Source organism: Amblyomma americanum, chromosome 1 (genome assembly GCF_052857255.1).
Source record: "Amblyomma americanum isolate KBUSLIRL-KWMA chromosome 1, ASM5285725v1, whole genome shotgun sequence".
Taxonomy (NCBI): domain Eukaryota; kingdom Metazoa; phylum Arthropoda; class Arachnida; order Ixodida; family Ixodidae; genus Amblyomma; species Amblyomma americanum.
Window position 1 is genome coordinate 532689310 of NC_135497.1, and position 8320 is coordinate 532697629.

General features: G+C 49.1%; 1 non-coding gene across 1 annotated transcript; it reads right to left on the reverse strand.

Moving 5' to 3' along the window:
- Window positions 1–8246: 8246 nt before the first annotated feature.
- TRNAS-UGA (transfer RNA serine (anticodon UGA)) lies at window positions 8247–8320 on the reverse strand. Its single transcript has one exon. It is a non-coding gene; the product is annotated as a tRNA-Ser (tRNA).

Below are 8320 nucleotides of genomic sequence, written 5' to 3' on the forward strand. Positions count from 1 at the left end.
GTCTGTCCAATCTGCTGCTCTCGTGGGTATTTATGTTCATTGGGTGTAAGCGAACCTTGATAGTGTTCACGAGCGCCACCCTCGATCATAGCGACGGACGTAGCACATCCTGTAATACCGCGAGCGTCATGTGGAACGTCATCTAACGGCGAGGGCGGAAACTGTGCGAGAGCCCTCTTAAGCTACCTATGGCATCAAGACTGCCAGAACCGAGACCCTCGTTAAGCTATAAGCAGGTAAGAGAAAGAAAATGAGGGGCCCGTTTGACAAACCTATGAAGGGAGGCAACAGTCACCGAAACCAAGGTGCGTAGAGGAATGTTTTTATGTGTTGTGCTTATCAGTGGGATATTATAGTACTTAGATTAATAAATCGCTTAAAGAATATACTTATAAAGCAGCAGAAAAAACAACCATGCCGCCGGTGGGATTCGAACCCACGACCTCCGAATATCGCGTTCGGTGCTCTTACCAACTGAGCTACGTCGACCGCTGTCCAATCTACTGCTCTCGTGGGCATTTATGTTCATTGGTTGTAAGCGAACCTTGAGAGTGTTCACCAGCGCCACCCTCGACCACAGCGGCGAATGTAGCACGTCCTGTAATACCGCGAGCGTGACGAGGAACGTCATCTAACGGCGTGGGCGGAAACTGTGCGAGAGCCCTCTTAAGCTACCTATGGAATCAAGACTGCCAGAACCGAGACCCTCGTTAAGCTATTAGCAGGTAAGTTAAAGGAAATGAGGGGCCCGTTTGACAAACCTATGAAGGGAGCCAACAGTCACCGAAACCTAGGTGCATAGGGGAATGTTTTTATGTGTTGTGCTTATCAGTGGGATATTGTAGTACTTAGATTAATAAATAGCTTAAAGAAAATACTTATAAAGCAAAAGAAAAAACAACCATGCCTCAGGTGGGATCCGAACCCACGACCGCCGAATATCGCGTCCGGTGCTCTTACCAACTGAGCTACGGCAACGGCTGTCCAATCTGCTGCTCTCGTGGGTATTTATGTTCATTGGGTGTAAGCGAACCTTGAGAGTGTTCACCAGCGCCACCCTCGACCATAGCGGCGGACGTAGCACATCCTGTAATACCGCGAGCGTCACGTGGAACGTCATCTAACGGTAAGGGCGGAAACTGTGCGAGAGCCCTCTTAAGCTACCTATGGCATCAAGACTGCCAGAACCGAGACCCTCGTTAAGCTATAAGCAGGTAAGATAAAGAAAATGAGGGGCCCGTTTGACAAACCTATGAAGGGAGGCAACAGTCACCGAAACCAAGGTGCATAGGGGAATGTTTTTATGTGTTGTGCTTATCAGTAGGATATTATAATACATAGATTATTAAAGCGCTTAAAGAAAATTACTTATAAAGCAGCAGAAAAAACAACCATGCCGCCGGTGGCATTCGAACCCACGACCTCCGAATATCGCGTTCGGTGCTCTTACCAACTGAGCTACGGCGACGGCTGTCCAATCTGCTGCTCTCGTGGGTATTTATGTTCATTGGGTGTAAGCGAACCTTGAGAGTGTTCACCAGTGCCACCCTCGACCTTAGCGCCGGACGTAGCACGTCCTGTAATACCGCGAGCGTGACGTGGAACGTCATCTAAGGACGAGGGCGGAAACTGTGCGAGAGCCCTCTTAAGCTACCTATGGCATCAGGACTGCCAGAACCGAGACCCTCGTTAAGCTATTAGCAGGTAAGTTAAAGGAGATGAGGGGCCCGTTTGACAAACCTATGAAGGGAGCCAACAGTCACCGAAACCGAGGTGCATAGGGGAATATTTTTTATGTGTTGTGCTTATCTGTGGAATATTATAGTACTTAAATTAAAAAATCGCTTAAAAATACTTATAAGGCAGCAGAAAAAACAACCATGCCGCCGGTGGGATCCGAACCCACGACCTCCGAATATCGCGTTTGGTGCTCTTACCAACTGAGCTACGGCGACGGCTGTCCAATCTGCTGCTCTCGTGGGTATTTATATTCATTGGGTGTAAGCGAACCTTGAGAGTGTTCGCCAGCGCCACCCTCGACCTTAGCGGCGGACGTAGCACGTCCTGTAATACCGCGAGCGTGACGTGGAACGTCATCTAAGGACGAGGGCGGAAACTGTGCGAGAGCCCTCATAAGCTACCTATGGCATCAAGACTGCCAGAACCGAGACCCTCGTTAAGCTATTAGCAGGTAAGTTAAAGTAAATGAGGGGCCCGTTTGACAAACCTATGAAGGGAGCCAACAGGCACCGAAACCAAGGTGCATAGGGCAATGTTTTTTTATGTGTTGTGCTTATCAGTGGGATATTGTAGTACTTAGATTAATAAATCGCTTAAAGAAAATTACTTATAAAGCAGCAGAAAAAACAACCATGCCGCCGGTGGGATCCGAACCCACGACCTCCGAATATCGCGTTCGGTGCTCTTACCAACTGAGCTACGGGGACGGCTGTCCAATCTGCTGCTCTCGTGGGTATTTATGTTCATTGGGTGTAACCGAACCTTGAGAGTGTTCACCAGCGCCACGCTCGACCATAGCGGCGGACGTAGCACGTCCTGTAATACCGCGAGCGTGACGTGGAACGTCATCAAACGGCGAGGGCGGAAACTGTGCGAGAGCCCTCTTAAGCTACCTAAGGCATCAAGACTGCCAGAACCGAGACCCTCGTTAAGCTATTAGCAGGTAAGTTAAAGGAAATGAGGGGCCCGTTTGACAAACCTATGAAGTGAGCCAACAGTCACCGAAACCAAGGTGCATAGGGGAATGTTTTTTATGTGTTGTGCTTATCAGTGGGATATTGTAGTACTACGATTAATAAATAGCTTAAAGAAAATACTTATAAAGCAAAAGAAAAAAACAACCATGCCGCCGGTGGCATTAGAACCCACGACCTCCGAATATCGCGTTCGGTGCTCTTACCAACTGAGCTACGGCGACGGCTGTCCAATCTGCTGCTCTCGTGGGTATTTATGTTCATTGGGTGTAAGCGAACCTTGAGAGTGTTCACCAGTGCCACCCTCGACCTTAGCGCCGGACGTAGCACGTCCTGTAATACCGCGAGCGTGACGTGGAACGTCATCTAAGGACGAGGGCGGAAACTGTGCGAGAGCCCTCTTAAGCTACCTATGGCATCAAGACTGCCAGAACTGAGACCCTCGTTAAGCTATTAGCAGGTAAGTTAAAGGAGATGAGGGGCCCGTTTGACAAACCTATGAAGGGAGCCAACAGTCTCCGAAACCGAGGTGCATAGGGGAATATTTTTTATGTGTTGTGCTTATCTGTGGAATATTATAGTACTTAAATTAAAAAATCGCTTAAAAATACTTATAAGGCAGCAGAAAAAACAACCATGCCGCCGGTGGGATCCGAACCCACGACCTCCGAATATCGCGTATGGTGCTGTTACCAACTGAGCTTCGGCGACGGCTGTCCAATCTGCTGCTCTCGTGGGTATTTATGTTCATTGGGTGTAAGCGAACCTTGAGAGTGTTCGCCAGCGCCACCCTCGACCTTAGCGGCGGACGTAGCACGTCCTGTAATACCGCGAGCGTGACGTGGAACGTCATCTAAGGACGAGGGCGGAAACTGTGCGAGAGCCCTCATAAGCTACCTATGGCATCAAGACTGCCAGAACCGAGACCCTCGTTAAGCTATTAGCAGGTAAGTTAAAGTAAATGAGGGGCCCGTTTGACAAACCTATGAAGGGAGCCAACAGTCACCGAAGCCGAGGTGTATAGGGGAAGATTTTTTTATGTGTTGTGCTTATCAGTGGGATATTAAAGTACTTAAATTAAAAAATCGCTTAAAAATACTTTGAAAGCAGCAGAAAAAACAACCATGCCGCCGGTAGGATCCGAACCCACGACCTCCCAATATCGCGTCCGGTGCTCTTACCAACTGAGCTACGGTGACGGCTGTCCAATCTGCTGCTCTCGTTGGTATTTATGTTCATTGGGTGTAAGCGAACATTGAGAGTATTCGCCAGCGCCACCCTCGACCATAGCGGCTGACGTAGCATGTCCTGTAATACCGCGAGCGTGACGTGGAACGTCATCTAACGGCGAGGGCGGTAACTGTGCGAGAGCCCTCTTAAGCTACATATGGCATCAAGACTGCCAGAACCGAGACCCTCGTTAAGCTATTAGCAGGTAAGTTAAAGGAAATGAGGGGCCCGTTTGACAATTCTATGAAGGGAGCCAACAGGCACCGAAACCAAGGTGCATAGGGCAATGTTTTTTTATGTGTTGTGCTTATCAGTGGGATATTGTAGTACTTAGATTAATAAATCGCTTAAAGAAAATTACTTATAAAGCAGCAGAAAAAACAACCATGCCGCCGGTGGGATCCGAACCCACGACCTCCGAATATCGCGTTCGGTGCTCTTACCAACTGAGCTACGGGGACGGCTGTCCAATCTGCTGCTCTCGTGGGTATTTATGTTCATTGGGTGTAAGCGCACCTTGAGAGTGTTCACCAGCGCCACGCTCGACCATAGCGGCGGACGTAGCACGTCCTGTAATACCGCGAGCGTGACGTGGAACGTCATCAAACGGCGAGGGCGCAAACTTTGCGAGAGCCCTCTTAAGCTACCTAAGGCATCAAGACTGCCAGAACCGAGACCCTCGTTAAGCTATTAGCAGGTAAGTTAAAGGAAATGAGGGACCCGTTTGACAAACCTATGAAGGGAGCCAACAGTCACCGAAACCAAGGTGCATAGGGGAATGTTTTTTATGTGTTGTGCTTATCAGTGGGATATTGTAGTACTACGATTAATAAATAGCTTAAAGAAAATACTTATAAAGCAAAAGAAAAAACAACCATGCCGCCGGTGGGATCCGAACCCACGACCGCCGAATATCGCGTCCGGTGCTCTTACCAGCTGAGCTACGGCAACGGCTCTCCAATCGGCTGCTCTCGTGGGTATTTATGTTCATTGGGTGTAAGCGAACCTTGAGAGTGTTCACCAGCGCCACCCTCGACCATAGCGGCGGACGTAGCACGTCCTGTAATACCGCGAGCGTGACGTGGAACGTCATCTAACGGTAAGGGCGGAAATTGTGAGAGAGCCCTCTTCAGCTACCTATGGCATCAAGACTGCCAGAACCGAGACCATCGTTAAGCTATAAGCAGGTAAGATAAAGAAAATGAGGGGCCCGTTTGACAAACCTATGAAGGGAGCCAACAGTCACCGAAACCAAGGTGCATAGGGGAATGTTTTTATGTGTTGTGCTTATCAGTGGGATATTATAGTACTTAGATTAATAAATTGCTTAAAGAAAATTACTTATAAAGCAGCAGAAAAAACAACCATGAAGCCGGTGGGATCCGAACCCACGACCTCCGAATATCGCGTTTGGAGCTCTTACCAACTAAGCTACGGCGACGGCTGTCCAATCTGCTGCTCTCGTGGGTATTTATGTTCATTGGGTGTAAGCGAACATTGAGAGTGTTCACCAGCGCCACCATCGACCATAGCGGCGGACGTAGCACGTCCTGTAATACCGCGAGCGTGACGTGGAACGTCATCTAACGGCGAGGGCGGAAACTGTGCGAGAGCCCTCATAAGCTACCTATGGCATCAAGACTGCCAGAACCGAGACCCTCGTTAAGCTATTAGCAGGTAAGTTAAAGGAAATGAGGGGCCCGTTTGACAAACCTATGAAGGGAGCCAACAGTCACCGAAACCGAGGTGCATAGGGGAATATTTTTTATGTCTCGTGCTTATCAGTGGGATATTATAGTACTTAAATTAAAAAATCGCTTAAAAATATTTATAAAGCAGCAGAAAAAACGACCATGCCGCCGGTGGCATCCGATCCCACGACCTCCCAATATCGCGTCCGGTGCTCTTACCAACTGAGCTACGGCGACGGCTGTCCAATCTGCTGCTCTCGTGGGTATTTATGTTCATTGGGTGTAAGCGAACCTTGAGAGTGTTCACCAGCGCCACCCTCGACCATAGCGGCGGACGTAGCACGTCCTGTAATACCGCGAGCGTGACGTGGAACGTCATCTAACGGCGAGGGCGTAAACTGTGCGAGAGCCCTCTTAAGCTACCTATGACATCAAGACTCCCAGAACCCAGACCCTCGTTAAGCTATTAGCAGGTAAGTTAAAGGAAAGGAGGGGCCCGTTTGACAAACCTATGAAGGGAGCCAACAGTCACCGAAACCAAGGTGCGTAGGGGAATGTTTTTTATGCGTTGTGCTGATCAGTGGGATATTATAGTACATATATTAGTAAATCGCTTAAAGAGAATACTTATAAAGCAGCAGGAAAAACAACCATGCCGCCGGTGGGATCCGAACCCACGACCTCCCAATATCGCGTCCGGTGCTCTTACCAACTGAGCTACGGCGACGGCTGTCCAATCTACTGCTCTCGTGGGTATTTATGTTCATTGGGTGTAAGCGAACACTGAGTGTTCACCAGCGCCACCATCGACCATAGCGGCGGACGTAGCACGTCCTGTAATACCGCGAGCGTGACGTGGAACGTCATCTAACGGCGAGGGCGGAAACTGTGCGAGAGCCCTCATAAGCTACCTATGGCATCAAGACTGCCAGAACCGAGACCCTCGTTAAGCTATTAGCAGGTAAGTTAAAGGAAATGAGGGGCCCGTTTGACAAACCTATGAAGGGAGCCAACAGTCACCGAAACCGAGGTGCATAGGGGAATATTTTTATGTCTCGTGCTTATCAGTGGGATATTATAGTACTTAAATTAAAAAATCGCTTAAAAAATATTTATAAAGCAGCAGAAAAAACGACCATGCCGCCGGTGGCATCCGATCCCACGACCTCCCAATATCGCGTCCGGTGCTCTTACCAACTGAGCTACGGCGACGGCTGTCCAATCTGCTGCTCTCGTGGGTATTTATGTTCATTGGGTGTAAGCGAACCTTGAGAGTGTTCACCAGCGCCACCCTCGACCATAGCGGCGGACGTAGCACGTCCTGTAATACCGCGAGCGTGACGTGGAACGTCATCTAACGGCGAGGGCGTAAACTGTGCGAGAGCCCTCTTAAGCTACCTATGACATCAAGACTCCCAGAACCCAGACCCTCGTTAAGCTATTAGCAGGTAAGTTAAAGGAAAGGAGGGGCCCGTTTGACAAACCTATGAAGGGAGCCAACAGTCACCGAAACCAAGGTGCGTAGGGGAATGTTTTTTATGCGTTGTGCTGATCAGTGGGATATTATAGTACATATATTAGTAAATCGCTTAAAGAGAATACTTATAAAGCAGCAGGAAAAACAACCATGCCGCCGGTGGGATCCGAACCCACGACCTCCCAATATCGCGTCCGGTGCTCTTACCAACTGAGCTACGGCGACGGCTGTCCAATCTACTGCTCCCGTGGGTATTTATGTTCATTGGGTGTAAGCGAACATTGAGAGTGTTCACCAGCGCCACCATCGACCATAGCGGCGGACGTAGCACTTCCTGTAATACCGCGAGCGTGATGTGGAACGTCACCTAACGGCGAGGGCGGAAACTGTGCGAGAGCCCTCATAAGCTACCTATGGCATCAAGACTGCCAGAACCGAGACCCTCGCTAAGCTATTAGCAGGTAAGTTAAAGGAAATGAGGGGCCCCTTTGACAAACCTATGAAGGGAGCCAACAGTCACCAATACCAAGGTGCACAGGGGAATGTTTTTTATGTGTTGTGCTTACCAGTGGGATATTATAGTACTTAGATTAATAAATCGCTTAAAGAAAATTACTTATAAAGCAACAGAAAAAACAACCATGCTGCCGGTGGGATCCGAACCCACGACCTCCGAATATCGCGTCCGGTGCTCTTACCAACTGAGCTACGGCGACGGCTGTCCAATCTGCTGCTCTCGTGGGTATTTATGTTCATTGGGTGTTGCGAACCTTGAGAGTGTTCATCAGCGCCACCCTCGACCTTAGCGGCGGACGTAGCACGTCCTGTAATACCGCGACCCTGACGTGGAATGTCATCTAACGGCGAGGGCGGAAACTGTGCGAGAGCCCTCATAAGCTACCTATGGCATCAAGACTGCCAGAACCGAGACCATCGCTAAGCTATTAGCAGGTAAGTTAAAGGAAATGAGGGGCCCCTTTGACAAACCTATGAAGGGAGCCAACAGTCACCGAAACCAAGGTGCACAGGGGAATGTTTTTTTATGTGTTGTGCTTACCAGTGGGATATTATAAAACTTAGATTAATAAATCGCTTAAAGAAAGTTACTTATAAAGCAACAGAAAAAAACAACCATGCCGCCGGTGGGATCCGAACCCACGACCTCCGAATATCAAGTCCGGTGCTCTTACCAACTGAGCTACGGTGAC